The sequence below is a fragment of the Cupressus sempervirens genome, chromosome 2 (genome assembly GCF_028749045.1).
Source record: "Cupressus sempervirens isolate cs-2001-9-10 chromosome 2, ASM2874904v1, whole genome shotgun sequence".
In the NCBI taxonomy this organism is placed as follows: domain Eukaryota; kingdom Viridiplantae; phylum Streptophyta; class Pinopsida; order Cupressales; family Cupressaceae; genus Cupressus; species Cupressus sempervirens.
The window spans coordinates 177,774,072-177,794,403 of NC_143119.1; the positions used below are offsets into that span (position 1 = coordinate 177,774,072).

At 33.8% G+C, this 20,332-nt stretch overlaps 2 pseudogenes; both read left to right on the plus strand.

Moving 5' to 3' along the window:
* The window catches only part of LOC149571644 (rust resistance kinase Lr10-like), a 36,188-nt pseudogene extending 28,824 nt beyond the window's left edge, over positions 1-7,364 (plus strand).
* A 75-nt stretch (positions 7,365-7,439) lies between these two features.
* Positions 7,440-20,332, plus strand: part of LOC149571645 (putative glucose-6-phosphate 1-epimerase) — a 38,078-nt pseudogene continuing 25,185 nt past the window's right edge.

Below are 20,332 nucleotides of genomic sequence, written 5' to 3' on the forward strand. Positions count from 1 at the left end.
TATCATATTTAAATAGGCCAAAGATCAAATCAGGGAACTATAATAGACAAAACTATAATGGGTAAGAACCAAGAAACTATTTTCTAGAAGTTTTAAAATTGTTCAAATTCTATGGTCTGGTGGAATCACTAATCCATATTACTGCTCATGAATTCTAGGAATAGCTATTGGGGCAAGTGCTTGTAGTGCTATTTCTTATTATCGTGTATTGAAAAAGATACTATTTCAATTGGAGCCAAACATGCAATGGAACTGAACCGATGAATTTAGGGTCTTTTATGAAAGTGGAGAATTTTCTCCAAGTTACATCCATCAAATATTGGCTAGCTATTCATTCTCTTAGTTAAAGAACATCACCAAAAGCTTTGCAGATAAACTAGGAGAAGGGGGATTTAGTGTGGTTTACAAAGGAAAGCTGTCTAGCAGTTTGTTGGTGGCCGTTAAACTACTTGATCAATTGAGATAGAGTGAGAGACAATTTATGAATAGGATTGGAACTTTGGAAACCACTCATCATGTTCATTTGGTTTGCCTCATGGGTTATTATTTTGAAGGATTCAAAAGCATACTTTTATATGAATACATGGCCAATGAATCCCTAGAGAAGTTTATATTTGTATAAAAAGGAAAATTAGAAAAGATGTTCAATTGGGATCAACTATATTCAATTGATTTGGGAGCTAGATGTGCAAGTTCCTATTTGCACCAAGACTGTATCTGATGCATAATTCATTTTGCTATAAAGCCTCACAATATATTATTAGATGAAGATTTCACAGCCAAGGTAACTAATTTTGGTTTGGCAAAACTATATGCAAAGGCACAGGACCCAATATCAATGATGGGAGGAAGAGGGATGCTAGGATATGTTGTGCTAGAGGTTTGGTCTAGAAATTTGGGAGCTATAAAGGACAAATCATATGTGTACGAATTTGGCTTAGGCTAGAATTCACCCAAGAACTAAAGAACTCAACACAAGCACACAGTAGACCAAAATAGATAGAGTAAGAACAGAATGATGATATTCATTCAATAATTGGTTAAGAGTACATTAGGAGTGCCTAAATATAAAGGCCTCAGGAGAGCTTCTAGAATGCATAGAAGTTAGCATCATGATATGTCATACAAGTAGGCACATGCCCACTAAATATGGACTATCTTCCATTAAGCACGAGATTAAGTGTGATGATGTAAGGATAAGCCTACAATGGTGTAGCATGCAAATCACAGGTGTAGATAACATGTGCTAAATGAGGAGTGTGTAAAACTATGTTGTCATCATGAAAACTCAGTGAATGATACATACTCCTATGTTGTAGACACCATGTGCATAATTAGAGTTGCATAACTCAATGAGATTTCACAAACTCATAAGTGTCTCACCTAAAATAATAATAAAATAATACAAAATAATTAAATAATGCATTAACCTAAGCAAAACTTAAGTAAGTGTAATAAGTAAATAATTATTTACACCAACACCCCCCCTTAAGTGCAACTTAGGGGAATGCCCTTAAGCTTATGAAATCTAGGATGATATGTAGAATGGGTCCTAGCTACTAGGCCATGTTAGGTACCCATGTACATAATAATATACAATCTCCCATAAAGCGGGGAAAGAGGGAAAACCTCAGGGGAAAAACCCTCCCACAAAAAGAGAGATGAAAGAGGATGCATGGATGGATGGAGTAATCAAGACCCCCCCATTATGACATACATCCAATATATACATAAGAGAATGATGATAAGAGGAAGAGAGATAGGATGGGCTCCCCCCCACAAGGAAGAATGTTGAACAGTGACTGCTTCGATGAAGAAGCTGATCCAAGATTTTAGAATGGTGTTCCTCCCCTTAGGAAGAAACAATGCCAAAGGTATAAATGAGATGCTTCCATTGCGTGTGGAATGAATCTCATGGATAAGTGTTGTCTCTAAAACCTGCTCAACTAGCTAAAGAACATGTCCCAAAGAACTGCCTAACTCTGCAACTAATGAAGAACCCAGCTACAAGTACTGATCATAAGTATCCACAATCACTTCAACCTATGAAATTGATCATGTAGAGAATGAACAAGAGAGTTTGGAACTCTCATGATGACTGAAGAAAGTAATTCTGCATCAAGAAGAAGAGGCAGATCATCAATACTATCCCCCAAATCTATCACTGAACCTATATCTGGAAGACTGAATGTACCCTATTGTTCTAGACCTATCACTATGGCAATGTATGCATGTGGACTGAACTGATAAAGTGACCTCTCACTATATCTATCGGTAGAACCCCACATGTCTGAAGTTGTTGAAGCACTATCATTGGAATCACCATCAATTTCCACACTCAATGATGTGCGAAGAGGAGTAGAGGACAAGCTTAGAGAACTTTCCTCAAAATATACATCCTTCTCCACAAATATCTGATGTGTCTCAGGATCTAGAAGTCTATATGCCTTCACATCGTCTTAATAACCAATGAGGGTACAAGGTCGAGATGTATGTACCTTGTATCCCATGGAAGATCTCTTTGCCCATGTAGGACAATCGAAGACTTTGAAGTGTGTCACAATAGGTTTTCTGCCGCACCATGCCTTAAAAGGAGTTTTTCCATCTAAGGTTGGATGAGGAGAATGATTGAGAATGTGAGTGGCACAAGAGATTGCTTTGACTTCTAATGATGGATCTAGAGACTTGGCATGAGTCATGCAACTTGCCATAGACTTAAGAGTTCTAATCCTTAGTGCTGCAACATCTATCTTATGTAGACTAAATGCTGGTGGAGTTTGAAGATCAATTCCCTCATGTCTACAAAAATCCTTAAGTCTTCTGTTCATATTCATGTTTCCATTTTCCATTTGGAGTACTTTGATGGCCTTTTTGGATTTCTATTCTACATGAGTCTTGAAGTCTAGAAACTTGTTCAACACTTTACTATGCAGAAAGTAGACCCAAGCAAACCTTGAAAAGTCATCAACAAATGTAAGTATGTAGCGACCCTGGCTGAATGCAAAAGGACTTGCTAATACCATGTGAACCATTTGAAGAACACTAGTTGCTCTAGAAGACTTCCCTCATTGTAACTTCCACTTTGGATGCATATCCACTGAATCTATTGAACATTCACCCTTAGAAAAGTTGATTTGAGGTAGACCTTTCACCATATGGTCTGTGCAAAGTTGCTAAAGGTAGTGGTAGTCAAGATGACCATACCACTCATGCCATAATTGGAATCTTTGAATTAGATTGAGATAACAAGGCTTTTGAAGAAGACTTGGGCACAAAATGAGAGAAAGAGTACAACCTCTTGTGATCATTCACTTTACCCACCGCAACCAAGGAATCATCTTTAAGACTATGCACCTGAACTAAGTCTGGAAGGAACTGAACTCTATGTCCATCTCTGAAGTGAGTGACTTGGTAGATTGATAGGAGATTCAAACTTAGGTTTGGAACATAGAGAACCTCTTGAAACTCTCCATTTTCCATTTCCACATTTCCTTTTCCTTCAACTTCCATTTTTCTATCATTCCCCATGAAGATGTGTGGTACCTTGGACTACGTCATTGAAGAAAAAACCTCCTTTGAAGAACCCATGTGATATGAGGCACCCGAGTCAAATATCCATTCCTTTGAAGAGTTTTAATTAGCCATGAGTACTTGCCATTTTCCCTTTGAATATGAAGCATTAGGTAATAGAACATTATGTTTCTTCATGATGTTGGTCAAGTCATCAATCTTTTTGAGAAAACACTCATGCTCTTCATGACCCATTTTCTTGCAATAAGAACACTTATTCTTCTCCTTATTGTTGTCCCCTTTGTTGTTGGAATTTGAGGACTTTCCTTGTTGATTGGATTGAGGTGTTGTCTTTTCTACATCCTCAAATTTACTCTACCATTTCTTCTTACCCTTTCCTTTGTTTGAAGATTTTCCAGCTGAATGTTGAGAACCCTCATTGGCCACCAATGCTTTGGACTGAGGTGATTTGAGAATCCCCATTGATTTCAACTTCTTTTCTTCATCACCCAAAAATTTTGCATATTCATCAAAAGTGACTTTCTTGTAGGCAGACCCTAAGGTAGTCTTTGAGGTGTTAAAAGAAGATACAAATGTGGAATATTCTGATGGAAGCTTGTTATGGATGAGATAGATCAATCTGTCATCTTTGATAGAATTCCCATAATTAGTAAGCTTTGTCCTTAATTCATTCACCTTGATGATGAAGTCCTGCATTGAGTCATACAACTTAGGATCTAAGGATACTAGCTCATCTTCAATCTTGAACACATCCTCTTCAGACACTTTACCATAAAGGCTTTCGAGGGTATCCCAAGCTTCCTTGGATGTAGTACATTTCTTAATTTGATACATGATTTTATCATCTACCCCCAAACATATATCACCTAGGGATTTCCTATCCATGGCTACCCAATTTGAAATTTCACTTATTGATATATTATCACCTGCTAGTTTAGGAAGAGTACCATCTACATATTGAGAAACTCCATTATGCATTAAGTGATACAACATTTTGATTGACCACGAAGCATAGTTATGAAGAGTTAATTGAGGAAACTTAAAGTTTCCCATAATGCAAAAAATGAAAGAAAATTTCCGAAAAGAGAGAACACAACACTAGGAACACCCCCCGTTTTCACTAAATCAAGAAACCCCCCCAAAATAGATGCTTTAGGCACTTTATCAGTAGTGCAATTACAACAGGCCACTTGCCAATTTTGGCCTTCATGGACTTCTGATTTCTCTTGTTACAACTCCTTAATAGAGTAAAAATTTGAAACTTTACAATGTGCTACAATACTAAAGCATTACAAAGCAAAGAAAGACCCTATTTCTGAAAGTGACAATTTTGTCCACACAAACCTATAATTTGATGCCAAATCTAGAAAGTAGACAAAAAAATACGCACTTTCAAAAAAAAAAGAACCTATTTTGAACTCCAGATGTGCCCATATGGAGTGTTTTAAGTTGTAAAATGTAGGATTATCCAAGTACAATCACCAAAAAACACAATTTTTGAACAATCCATGCACGAAAACCAAATAATAGATATACCACTAAAAAATTGGGAAAATTTTACCCAATTTCAAAATAAATTGCACCTGATTTGGAGTTCGGATGTGCAAGATATGACCTCTTGATGTCGGACTGCAAAAATGAAAATCAATTTGGTGAAGGGTTGCACCAGAAAAGGAATGGGTTAAATTTGAAAGTCATATGGCCATCATAGCAGTTATATTTGGGCCTATTTTGATGTCCAAATAGGCATCAATTTTAAGCTAGTATATTGATTACGTCAACAAAACTCTACCCCACTGGATGACATGGAAGCATTCATAGAAAATGTTGTATCATATGGATTGTATGGACTATCCTACATGTTAATTTTGACTATGTAGGGCTTGTTGGGCTGACAATGTGCCACATGGAGATCGCAGATTAGGTTGAAGGTCGTGATGACTAGGCTGGACCAGATGAAATGGGAGCAGATGGCTCCAAGTTTTCATTGACATAGCAGCCAAATAGGCTCTGACTATGCATTGCACAGGAGGGTGTGTTGGTATCCAATCTGTATACCACTCACGTGGCAATTTTAGATTTGCTTGCATGTCCTTCTAGTTTGTATAGTGCCAAAATTTTTAGTGACGCCGAAGGATGTGCAATGGCCACCGAATTCTTCAAAGTTAGTCCCACATTGGTGGGTAGACAGTGCCCGCAGCAGAATAAAATAGAAAGCCTATGACAAGAGCTTCAAAGGGAGGTCGACGGTAGGAATTTGGCCACTAGTTGGTTATGCCTGCCAAAGATGTGTTCACGAGAATTTGGTGAATGTAAGCTAGATTATGTGTGCAGACCGTGCACATATTTAGTGAAATTATTGTATACGGCCTGAATATTTGGTGAAGCCACCCACAAAATTTGTTCAATATACCTATGATTAAATAAATAATATTCTGCCAAAAATACAAGGAACTGAGCTGGGGTGTCACTTCCTAGTTTGGCCAAAAAGTAATTTTTCTCTCTGTATGCCTAATAGGGAAAACAATTTCAAAAAAATAGATAAATAATTCCAAAAATACAGAGAATAAATTGAATATAGATCTGAAATGCAAATAATTAGATCAATTAAAACAATTATACTCAAATGCAAATTGGTGCCTTTGGGTGCCGGTTTGCAAAAAAAGTTTGCCTCGTGATCAACTTTCACCTAATATAGGCAAATTTATAGTCGATCTTCACCGAATCGATGCTCTAGATGCAACAGTGAGGTTAGATCTACCTCTAGATGCTCCCAATTTTTATGGATCCTCCATATACGTTTTGAGGTGTTGAAGCATGAATAGTCTCGAATGACTAAATGATGAGAATCCTCCTCAGCTTTGATACCATGTAAGAATTTGGCATAGGCTAGAATTCACCCAAGAACTAAAGAACTCAACACAAGCACATAGTAGACCAAAATAGATAGAGTATGATCAGAATGATGATATTCATTCAATAATTGGTTAAGAGTACACTAGGAGTGCCTGAATATAAAGGCCTCAAGAGAGCTTCTAGAATGCATAGAAGTTAGCATCATGATATGTCATACAAGTAGGCACATGTCCACCAGATATGGATTATCCTCCATTAAGCATGGGATTAAGTGTGATGATGTGAGGATAAGCCTACAATGGTGTAGCACACAAATCAGTGGTGTAGGCAACATGTGCTAAATGAGGAGTGCAGAAAACTGTGTTGTCATCATGACAATTTAGTGAATGATGCATACTCCTATGTTGTAGACACCATGTGCATAATTAGAGTTGTGTAACTCAATGAGATTTCACAAAATCCTAAGTGTCTCGCCTAAAATAATAATAAAATAATGCAAAATAATTAAATAATGCATTAACCTAAGTAAAACTCAAGTAAGTATAATAAGTAAATACTTATTTACACAATAATATGTTTATAGTTTTGGGATTGTATTAATGGAGATAGCAGGAAGGAGGAAGAACATTGAGCTTCAGGTGAGTCATTCGAGTCAATTGTATTTTCCTACATGGGCATTCAAATTAATAGAGAGTGAGGAGTTGGAGAAGAGGTTAACTAGAGAAAGACTAGGGAGTAGAGGAGGGATGGAAGTGGGAGATGATGATGAAGAGAAGGTGAGGAGAATGGTGAAAGTAGGATTGTAGTGCATTCAATACAATTCCAGTGACCAGCCATCAATAAGTAGAGTAGTCAAAATGCTAGAAGGACATGGTGGTGATGTAAGCAATCCTTCATTGCCATTCAACTCCTCACAGTCCTCAACATGTGAAGCACCATTGACATCTTCCACCAAAATATCTTCATCCATTGTATAGACACACAAAGAAGAGTTTGGACGATTATACATTTAGAAATGAGATATTGTAGGTAGCCATATTTATTATATAGAAATGATTACTGTGCATTTCTATTGTAAGGTTTGTATCTTCTATATCCAGAAATAATCAGTATATAACTTTGACATAGTCAACCATCTCATCTTATGGAAATAAATCGACTATTCATGAGTATAATTTTATAATTGTTTGTGTCTTTTTCTTGGACATGAGAGAAGGAGAGGGGAATAGAGAGAAGGAGAGGGGAATAGTCTTCTCTAGCTCAATATTAGTTCAAATGATTCTTCAGATTATTATTACTAGCACTTGCATCTAAAGAAGGTGCACGGGGTACATTGATAGGTGTTTGATTTGAAAGCATAAATAAAGGTTTACATAAAAAAAAAGGTATGATTGCATTTTAAAGTGTCAATCGTCATACATATATTAGTATATAAGTCATTCTTGTACATAGTAACATCCATTTGGAAAGAGCTAAAATTATAGTAGTGTCCTATTGCATGCTTTTTGTATTTTCTAAGAAAATGTAACGTTCAAATGCATAAGAAGACATAAAAAACATTTTTATTTGTAACTATAAATTATCTTTTGTTTCATCTTCTTAATCATTAGGTATGAACATGTAGAACATAAAATTCTATGATTGATAAGCAATCATTTATTTTTTTATGAATTAAAAAAAGGTGATAATTTAGTCTATGGTACTTTGAAAGTTGGTGTACTAGTGACTTTAGTCCCATATAATTATTGCAAAACAACATCAAGCAATCTATAATTTGTTTAGATTGAATTTATTTTTTTTCTAACTGACCAATTTTTATTTTATAGAAAAAGAGGAGATTGGACTAAAATTATGAAATGTTTATGAAATAATATGCAAAGGATTAAGGTTAGAATAGTTATAGAATAATACATGTTACAAACTTAATAGTACACACACAATGTGGAGAGAAAATTTTAACTCCAAAATTAATTAATATTCAAGATAACATAAATTACACATATTGACATTAGTTATTTGTATATATAATTTAAAAATCTTTTTGTCAACATAAATAAAAAATATTTACACAAATAATTTTGAATATTCATCTTATATCTAAAATACTACTTGATATAATACTATTAGATATCAATTATCAAGTAATAGATGAAACTCAATATTATCCTATTTTTAAGAAAATAGTATTGAAAAATTATATGATAATTTAAAATATATTTCATCAAATCTTATTGTCATTGACGACTACAGAATATAAGATTTCAAAGAGTTTACAATGATGACTAAAGAGTAAGAACAAAATATTTATATTTTATAGAAATTCACAAACTCAAAAGATTCAAATAATCTAAGTACAAACAAAATAAATCAACTAAAATAATCTTGAATAATTGAGAAATTAAAGAGAGTGATTTGAAGATAAACAATTTTAATGAGGATGACATGATGATCTATTGGGAGTAGGAATTTAATTTTATACTAGTTATCTTGCTTAAATTATTGTAGAAAGTGTATGAAAATATCATTTGAAAAATAGCTTATATAATTTTATAGAGATAACCATGGTATCAAATCTTCGCAATGAAATCTTCAAAATCATGATAAATTTGTGCACAATAATATAAATTTAAGCAAACAAAAAATAATTAAAAATCATAATAAATTTGTGCACAATAAATACAAATTAAAACCCTTACAACAAGAAAAAATTCTTAATAAAACAAAATTGACATTGAAATATTCAATGTTTGTAAAGAAAACTATTTAAGAAAATTGATCGATAGAATTAAAACCCAAGGAAAGAATTGTACTTGATCTATAAAATTAAGAAGGTATAGACAAAATTTACCAAAATTTGTGTGCTCTAGTGTGAATAGGAATTCCACTTGCGGGTATGAATTTTTACAAAATATTTTTCTTCTAGTCTAGGTATAAAAAATTAGAATTGAATCCATTGTTTGCCTGCTAGAGCTTTTTGTTCTTTGGCCTTGCAATTTTAATAACCTCTAAAAACCTTCTCAAACCCTAAGTCTTGCATTCTTTTTTAATTTACTTAGGTGCCAAGCCTTTTGAATTTTGAATATTCCTTGACCTATTTAAATCTTTCGTGCCCCCAAGTGCCTTTTACCCTTTTTGTTTCCACCATTCAATCTTTATAAGATCTATAGCTATCATATCATTGCTATGTGAAGATGCAAGTGCTTTAATGATAGCGACATAGCAACTATTGTGAAATTGACTAACAGTGTCATAAAGTGGAGGCTCGACAACCAAAAAAATACATTGTTTCAAATTTTTTTAGTCATATGCTTCATGTCAGAATTGTTAGAAGTGGAAAAGGAACCAAATGTAATGAAGTGAAAGTGGCATCATCAAAATCCAATTTTTTCAATGAGTTTCTATGTCACAATTGGAGAAGGTTTACATCGTACCAATAGCAACATAGCACCTTAACAAAAACTATAGAAGACAATAGCTTTTGAAAAATTTGGTGACCATGAAAATTCCCAAATGATATTGTGGACATGCATTTTTATTACTATGCTAGAGGTATTAATTATGGTAATCATGATTGACAAGCAAGTATTTTTTTGGCACTAGATTTCAACTGTATTCATGAGGTCACTATGTTGTGACCAAAAAAATAATGGATCTCACTGATAGTGACATAGTGCCTTGCCAAAAATTGAGAAAGATGGGAGATTATGAAATAGACAAGTGCCAAAATGTTCTTGTCATTAAAATTGGTCATGTGACTTTATCTCTTTGTTAGAAGCATTGATTATGGTAATGATGGCAGAAATGGAAAAAATTTCTTGGCACCAGAATCTCTAAAGCCTTAAAGAGGTTGCTATGTCACAGTTAGAAAATGAAAGAATCCCATTAGAAGCAACATAGTGCCTTGATAGAAAATGGAAATGCAGCAACAATTCCAAGAGGTGGCTCCAAAGTGTTTCCTTCATCACCAATAAGCCACATAGTCTCCTAGACACAATGGCATCCTAATGGAAACATGTATGCACTAGAAATTTTAAAAACACTAGAGGTCGCTATGTCATGATCAAAAAACCTTTGCACCTCGCCAGTAGTGACATAGTGCCTAGCCTAAAAATGTGCATGTGGCAGGACCCAAATCATGTGATGTCACAACAAGGATTATAATATTAAGTTATATGCTAGCTTGATAGGACATTCCCACATCATCAGTAACATGGACCCATGCCCAAGTCAAAAGTTAGATGAAAGATTGTGATTGTTGATCAAGATCAAATCAATGATCTTTGCCAAGTCACTATGAGAAGTTGTGCACTATTTACCCAATGTGACATGGAGACCAAGGGACCCCCCATAATTATATGGATTTAATGTAGTTTCCTCGCCTTCAAATTAAGTTCAAATCTATGACTATCACTTTGTTGCTATGGAGAGTTGCTTGAGGTTTAAGGATAGCAACATAGCGAGTAAAGAAAATGGATAGGAGACCCACCACATTTTTAGTAAGTACTGAATCACACGTCCTTCTCCTGATCAAGATGAAATCATTTGTTGTCACTATATTGCATTTGCAATATGCTCACTCTTTATGTATAGTGAGATAGCGAATCAGTGACATGTTTCCTCAAGGATTAGTGGGTCTAGTTGGAAACACTAGTAGTGAAGGAAAATTTTAGATGGAAATTTTTTATTGGTTTGATTGCCAATATATCTAGTGGAAGATGAGGCATCCCTATTTTTACTCCTAGATTGTATGATTTTTTGAGATTAGCAGTGTAAAATTTAAACGTAGAGGGTCATGCCACTCTATTTCCCTTATAGTTCATTGATGAGGAATGAAAGCTTCACGTGTGATTAAAAAATAGAGTATATTGCAAAAGATCTTACCATTTCCATCCCATGTGAATGACATTTCAAGCTTCCAAAGTAGAAGAAATTAGTGGGAGTTTGTACTAAGCTTGATCAAAATGTGAAGCATTTTCCCATTATTTGCAAGACATTGTACGATTACAGAGAAGAATAGGAAAGAAAATCAAGTAAGTTCCCATAGACTATAACCTTTTTAGCAATTCAATTTTCTACAAACTATATTCATTATGCCTCCCAAGAAGGTATTCTTTGGGTAGGAAGATTATTTGGCTAGGAACAGCCAGATGACCTGCTTGAATTGCTCCCCAAGTCTACCACTAAAACTATGCAAGTGAAAAAGCCAACCTTGTTAAACGCTAGGCTCAAAATCACTGATGGGTTATATGATAAAGGGAACTGGGTATAGGATGCCAAAACTTCTCAAACTGGTCTTTGTTTATTCAAGAAATGGTTTTCAAAAAGGAATTTATTTACCCCACATGCCAATATTTTGAACTTTGGTTTAGTAAAAGTAGTAGTTCCAAGTGTTTTTATGGATTATGACCTTCTCAAAGCTATTACAAAAAATCATGATCAAGCAATTAGAGTAGTGAGAAGAATTGATAGTGAAATTCTGATCATAATCAACCCAAAGGAAATTCAAGAGGTATTTGGTTCTGGGCCTCTAATAGATTAGCATGTACCTATTGACCTACAAGATTTAGAGAAAGAATATGTCTCAAAGAAGGATGAAATTAGGTAGGGTGCACTAAGGGTGCATATAGGAAAAATTGGAAATTTGCTAGCAATTGACAACATCCTCAAGGGTACCTTTCAAAAGGGCATATTTCAATACCAGGGCTATGGAGGCATTCAAGACTCTATGTAGAGTTTTTGGTGAAGATGAAGAGGAGTTTATGCCCATAGGTTTTATGTATATGATTACTCAAATTTCCTCTTTTTGTGTGGATATTATTTTTGATTTTGGCTCCTATTTAGTAGAAGAAATTCACAATGGTCTAGTTGGGATTGCAAGAGGCAAGGTGGAGAAATTTTTTGGTCACTATTCATTGTTAATGCATATGTTTTTGTTCAAAGGAGTAACATATTTTGGTAAAGAAATGAAATTAAATAGAGAACATAATGGGGAAGCATAGCCAATTTAGTTATAGAGTGTAGATATGACCTAGGAAGTAGAAAAGGTTAGTTTTGTCAGGTTTGATAGGTAATTTTCTTCAAAGTTGAGGTGCCTATTATTAAGTGACAATCCTAGAGTACCTAAGGCATCGGTAGGTCTTATTAGGCCCCTAGAAAATCTTGTTGGTTTGAAATTTTCACATAATTGGGGAGGCATCATCCCATATTCAGTCTTAATTGTCTTTAGGATTTATGGTTTTAGAGGTACTCCTCATGTATTAACTTACCAAGTGTCATTATAGGTAGGAGTAGCTGAATTTTTGTGGTAGCTGGGAGGATTAGAGGACACTTATTTGTTGATAAGGCAATGGAGGTCAATATTTCTAACTTGTACTGTAGCCCACCAATTTGTGATTGCAAAAGGGGGTTGGCTTTCTCTGCATAAAATATTAGATTAGTACAAGATGGTTATCTCTCATCCCCATTTTTGTGACATTGAGGGATTTTATAACTTGGCCTTTAGGCATAGAATCAAGCATGGAAAAATTGATCATGAATCATATTTTCCTAAAGATATAATAATAAATGAGTTCTCCTTCAAGAACAGAAAACCAAGAAAGAAAAATGGAGAGTGTTCTCAAGAGTTTTGGATTTTATTCATTGTTTTGATGAAAATTAGAGTCCTCTAGGTAATACCATCATAGAGGTTGATAGAATAAATAAGCTTATGATTACTTTCCCTAAAAATATGGAAGCTATGAATGAGAAAAGGCAATAACTTATTAATTCTTATCCAAACAAGGCTAAGGAGCTAATGAGGAGACTGGGATTCACTCCTAATCTAGGGGTAGGACAATTGATAGTCTAGAAAAGACTAGGGTATAATATCATTCAAAATAAGAAGACCACTATGGAAAAATGTGAAAAAATAGTAGAATCCACTAGTGTTGTCTTAGAAGAAAGACCTACTAAGCCCTCTCCTAAGAGGTGAAAAATTACAAAAGATCAAGGTCCTCACATTGAGGAATATTCACCTTCACAATCCCCTTTGACGATTGAACATGAACATCTTCCTAGAGAAAAAAATGAACAACTGGGGTCACAAGGAGGGAATTGAATTACCTAGGTAGAAATAGATGAAGGAAACCATGAGGAGCCTCCTATGCCAAGCCTAGAGCTGATAGCAGTAGATTTTAAAGGAATGGAATTAGACCCTGTGATAGAGCAAGCTAGTCAACATTTTTTGTCAGATGATAGTTTTGTCAAGTCCAAAGATTTCCACTAGTTTGCATGGAGAAAAAACATAGGAAAGTATAAAGAAAGATGTGATAAGAATAGAGCATCCAAAGCTAGAGGAGGCAACCTTGCAAAACCAAGTAAAAGAAAAGATGATGCAGGGATTCCAAAGTATAACTCCCAAAGAGGTGAGGTAGATGGTGAAAGCATCAAATATTTACTACTACCCAATTGGGACATAACAAATGCTCTAATTTTTAATTTTGTTTCAAATAAATTGGATCTACAAGACCAAAATAAGAAAGAATTGAAAGGTACTATTTTTAGTGAGGACTAGGCATCTTTTGTTATATGGTCATTAAGGAAGGGATCAAGGTTTGTTTCATCACACCTAGATGACTCTAGGTTAATGGGAGATATCATTGTAAAAAGAGTAGTATATACCTCCCATGTTGAGATAGCTCACATGGGTGTTGGAACATTTTAGTTTGTTTTGGCTACTACATAAAAGGAAGAGAAGACAATGTTTGAACTACAGAATAATTATGAGAGAGTTTTGGAGGCTTATAATAAAGAGGTTTGGAAAAGAACTAAACTTGGAACTAAGGTAATGGGGAGATCTTCTAGGACAAGAATCACATATCCCCATCCTCTAGTGGAGCCTTTTAAATCCACTTCTCTCATTGAAATACCAAAGACTCCACAAAGGTCATAGTACTATACAACAAAATATTTTGAGGAAGAAAAGAGCAAACTATGGGCCTTGCATTTAGAGTTGAATGTGCAATATGAAGACAAATTAAGAAAGGCTCTCATGTATCTAGTAGATAAAATTGAATGGCCAGTGTTCTATGAATAGTTAGGCAGGGTTGTAAGCATATGGGGATAAATGAAGGCTAGTAAAGAGGCTTTGCAACTCATTGTTAATAAGTGGGGTAAAAGAAGAAAAGAAATTACCTTTTTGTGTTATTCTATTATAAGGTCTTCCCATAACCATATTGAAAAAATATTTGATGTTGCCAATGATTTCTCAGATTTTGATCATAGAAGAGTTGCATTATAGAAGAAAGTTGTAAGTATAGAAGTGAAAAGTTTGATTTATTCCCATGTGATCTAGATAAAATAAATAAATTAAAGGATAAATATGAATGGGCCAAGGAATTGGATGACATGTTTGAGGATAAATAAAGTCATCAATGAAATAGGGCATGCATGGTGGGCCACTACTACAGAGGAATTGGTGAAGGCCCAATTATTCTTTAATTTTTTGAAACAAGATTTTGTTAATATTAATAAGGAAGCTAAGTATGTGCTTAAGAAGCAACATGACATATTACATTTCAATTGGCTAGATGAGACACTTTTTGACAAGTGGATGGTAGACATTGCTTCTAATGAATAGTTTGAAGAAGCTAAAATTGATTATGATGAGGTGGAGGGAGATGAATTATAGATCATTGATATAGCTACACAAGGTTAGAGGGAAGAAGAAAATAAAGGCAAGAAACCAATTTTAGTTATAGGTCTAGAGCCCCAAGATGTTGACATGAAAGAGAGCGAAACAAGAATAAAAGTGATCTTGTTAATTCATGATGAAAGTGGTGAAAACCCTCAAGTTGAGATTGATTTGCAATTGTCAAAACAAACTTCATCATTGGAAAATCTAGTAGCTACATATGTTGAAGATTCAGAATAGTAGCCAAAAAGAAAAATCAATAACATATGAAGATGTAATAGAAGAGAGGCTTGTAAAAAGAATAACATGATGTATTACCTTTCTATTACATAAAGCTTTTGTTCTTTTGTGACTGTTTGTAGAGTGTAAATATCTTTTGTAAAAGGACACCTATCAATTCTCGATGCTTGAAGCTTGTTGCATCTCACTCTATATAAATGTGATTTCAAGGCTAGAGAAGGGTCCAATTTTTTATGCAATTTTAGTTTACATTGAATATTGGTTGGTCTAGTTATTGTAGAAAACTTTATGATGTATCTGCTCTGCAAATTTTCTAAGAATACATTGATATTACATGATCCTTGTATCTTTTTCTAGAGTCATTCTAAGTTTCATTACAATTGTATACAATTTTCAAGGAAAATTAATAAAAGATTAAAAAATTCCCATATCTGTTCTTGCTGAATTTTGTCTCCATTATTGTTACTTGATTATTTAGATATTGTGTGAGTAAAGCTTGTCCAATTAAATGTAATTCACTTAGGTTGTATGTCAATTCATTATTGCTATTAATTCAATGAATTAAGTAAAGGCTTTAGTGAATTTGATGAGATTGCTATGGTAAGAGAAAGGATGTCTATAAGAATGAATTCTAGTAAGAATTGTTGATAATATTTGTTGCTATGCAACAAATCAAATCTATAAATTGGAGTAGACTCTAAATCTTGATGGAATAGGCATTAATCTAGTTAATCCAGTTTGTAGATAGATAGATCATGAATAAGCATCAAGTCTAAAATAAAAATCAAATTTATTTTACTATTTTCAAGAGTTTCAAATGTGGTCAGCACTTATTTGCATATAATCTCTTAGTCTTAGTTAGCTACTATGCTAGAGATATCTACAAATCTGAGAAGAATTGTGACCAAATCTACTATAAGGGATGGGTATCATCTAAAATATCAAGGAAGGGATAAATTTTATATATGTCTAAAATAGAAGATGAGAATCAAAATGAAACTAACAAAATTCTCATACATCAACATTCATTTTGATTTATTCCCTAGGCATACCTACCTTAGTTCTGTAGAGCCTAAACAGTAGAAAACAATTCTTGGTTTTGCTGAAGTTGTATCCAAATAATATGCATACATAATTTTTAATGGAAACTAGCTAATCCTTAAGAATTGTGAGTATTATTATCTTGGTATTGAGCTCTTGTTGTTCAACAGTTGAAAAACTCCAACACCACCATTGCTATGGACATTTCAATTTGCATAGAAATGTCCCTATCTTTTATTCAAGACTCATAATTATCATCATCCCTTTCATCTCTAGAAAGTTTCAAGAAAATTCAACACTCATCATTATCATCATCCTTGTTGTCTCTAAAAAATTTCATGCAAGAAAATGCATTTGATTGGTATAGGCTAGATTTAACTACCATTGTTGCTACTTCCCTTCCTATGATAAATGGGATCTTTGAAGCCAAGTGTGCACATTCACTTAGCTAAATCTCTTTGATGTCTAGTTGAGCCATCCTATATAGTAAATTAGATAATTTCCTTGGATCAGGTACTCTAGTCATTGTTACAACCACATTTCTACCTTTACTACAGACAACAAGTGCATCACACTATATCTTGTTCAATTTTTTGATGTAGTTCCTATTGTTTGCAATAGAAACTATTACTAACGAGGACACGATCAATAGTTTGTATTTAAATGAATGGAAAGGTTCCACTAATGAATTCACTAAACCATAATGGGAAAACCATTTGCTAACATTCTATTCATCCATGTGAGTCAAATCATCGTCAAAATTTATTTCCTGATAAATATTTTTGGGTGTGAGTTGATTTTTGGCTGGACATAACTCTAGAAGAAAAGCCTATTAGCTAATAAATTTTATTTTTAAATAAGAAAAAAAAGTGGTAGATTAGAATTGGCCAATTTTTATTAGGTTCAAAATGTTGATAATGTAAGATATATTTCTACTTATTCATATTTTTTAATTAATAATTATTTAATAGATAACAAGTTGTTGAGCTGTCATTTTGTATGATGCTTAACAACATAAATCCTTTCAAAATCCTCTCTTAAAAAGATAATTTGGGATCAACTCCAAGGTTCCTGATGATCTTTAACCTACTAGAATTTTCTTAGTAGAAGATAAATGTGAGTGTTCATGAGGAGGCCCTTTTTGGTTCTAAACAATCTTGCATAAGATGTTGAATCTGCTAGATATCTCAAAAAATGTAACCACCCAAAAAGAAATATATTTTTATATTTTTTATGAATGCAATTTTAACTATGCAATTATATGAATTCCTAAATTAACTAAGTGTTTTTAAAAGAAAATAACAAAGATAGGGTAACAAGAAGTTTAAGAAAATGACTTGAAAAAGTAAATCCTCAATGGACATAAGACATGGAAATAATGCATCTATGAGTTAAGCCTTTGAAAAGATCAATAGATAACCAATAAAATAGGAGAAACATTTCCAAAATTCCATTGATGCAATGATCGATGGGGATTTAGTAACTGTAAGATGTTTCAGTTTTCATCAGATCGCAAGGCCATGGAAAGTGCACTTATGTGAGACAAAAAACTATGTAGGAACAATAGGGTGATCTCTTCTCCAACTAAGACTTTTAGTGGAATTTATAAACCTATAACAAACACTAGAATTAAAAGATCACTAAATCAAAATAATGCATCAAAACTATTGGCTCCACTACACTTCATGAACATACATTCACAAAATATAACACAATCAGGCAAGAATAACTACACTCTAACTGATAGCACCAATAACATATATTATTGCATCAAAATAATAGCCTGAAATACATGTTTAATTCCTCATTTTATAGGAAATATTATCCTCAATTTGTGTTGAGAGTGAGAGATTCCTTCATGCAAATATATACTTCTAAACTAATAAAACAAATCTATTTATGTACAAACTGACTCTCTAACTAGTGCTAAGTAGGACTCCACCCTTATTTATATCATTTAATGGGTGCATGAGCCTTTACATGTCTTAAAAAAAAGAAAGGATGAGAAAATAAGAAGAATAAAGCCATTAGATGATGTAAGAGTATGTGGAGATGCCAAAAATAGAAGCTCTACCTTCTCTGGATGTCTATAGGAGTTAAACTACCACCAAAATGCATTTTTGATGCATTGAAATCTCTAAATTTAGAACTGGTAGTTAACTATCAGTGCATCTCTAACTTCTTCAAAAAATTCCAATGCACCTTTCGAGAAGCACACCTTGGGAGAAGTGCACCTTGTGAACCTTAGGAGAAGCACACCTTGGGAGAAGTGCACCTTGGAAGATAGGTCCAAAAAATGTAAAATTTTACCAAGTGTTAAAACTGAAATTCTAGCTTCTAGGTTTTGTTCCCCTTTACATTAGACCTATGTCTAGGTATTTCCTCTTGAATTTCTTTATAATATCTATCACTTGGGTTGCATCCAAAAAATCTAAAGCATCATATTTATCCTCTAGTTTTTTTCGATAGTTTCCCACCTCTATGCGAGTTTCTATAAAATCTCCCAATTTCCCATCTTGTTCTAGAAATGCCTCTTTAGTCTTAAATGCCTATATGATATCCTTATCTATGGAAGATCATTCAGAAGTCTTCAAAAATTTCTCAACAACTACTTGTATATTTATAATTTTATCCCTTGATTCATCTTCAAAAATGTCCAAGCAAGGATCATTGTAATGTTGCTTTGCTTAGAAAACTTACTCTTGGGTTTGATACTTGAGCTTATGAATATCCACATGTAATATTTTCACTAGTTGATTACCATCCCCAATCTATTCTATCTAATCATCTATCTTATCTAACTCATTTGCAGTATATACATCTATCAACATTCGATACCTCTAACCCTATATTGACTATAACGCTTCCAAGTCTTTACCTCAAGTATGTACTTCATCCATTAACCCAAAATCCTTGTTCAATATAGAAACTAGCTTATCTAAATTATTCTACATGTGTTTTAGTAGTTTAATATTTCTTTTTATGATCAACACACCTTTCTCTTTAAAAATTTCTTGCCATTGATGACAAGCCTTCAAAAATAGATCTAATTGTACAGTCTCCTTGTCCCTCTTATCAAGTATCACATTTAAACTCTCCATGAGAATTTTAGGGTTCATCAGACCAATTACTTCACTTAAATAACCTCTTAAGATATCATTCTACTTCTAGAGGTTTAACAAGATAGACTCATCCTATTCTAAGTGCTTAAACACTTCTTTGATTATTGTAGTAATCATCAATTTGGCAGTATCCACACTAACCTTTCCAAGAAAGACCTCCTTGATTTGATTATCTTCTAGGGTCAAATCCTCAATATCTTCATGTAGAGGAGGAATGGAAATATGGGAAAAAAATTCTTGATTTTGATCACTCATAACAAAGGCCAATGTTCATGATCACTTATAAGCATCTCAAGTTTCTTAGGAGCTTCAATTAATTCTATTATTCCTTCTTCCTCAATACAATATAGCTGCCTTTTGTGTCTAACAATCACCTCTTTTCTCAACCATCTTGCAGTATATTCCATTGGAGATTTATCCTTAAATGAAGGAGCTTGTATCGCTAGGCCTTTTCCCTTATCACTTATCTCTAGAGTCTTCTCCTTTTATGAGATCCACATAAGGCATCTCTATGTATGTTGAGTCCACAGTCCTCAACTTTGTATCTTGGGAAGTCTAATGAGGTTCCTCATATATTTTCCCCTCTTCTAATACTTTATCAATGGGTACTTTATCAAAGGGTATTTTTTGTGGCTCTTCTTGCTATTTAGCTTGTACTTGATCTTCAATATCTAGAGGAAGAGGAGTAACTGAACCTTTATCCAAGCAAGATAACTCTTGACTTGATGACGGTACAAAAATTAAAGGTCCTTGTAACTGAGGTGGCAATTGACTCCAATCTTCTTATGGAGGTTGATTTTTTGGGCTATCCCTTATCTTGTCACCTACTAGCTCAGTGCCTATAGGCATGAAATTAAAATATGACATCTTA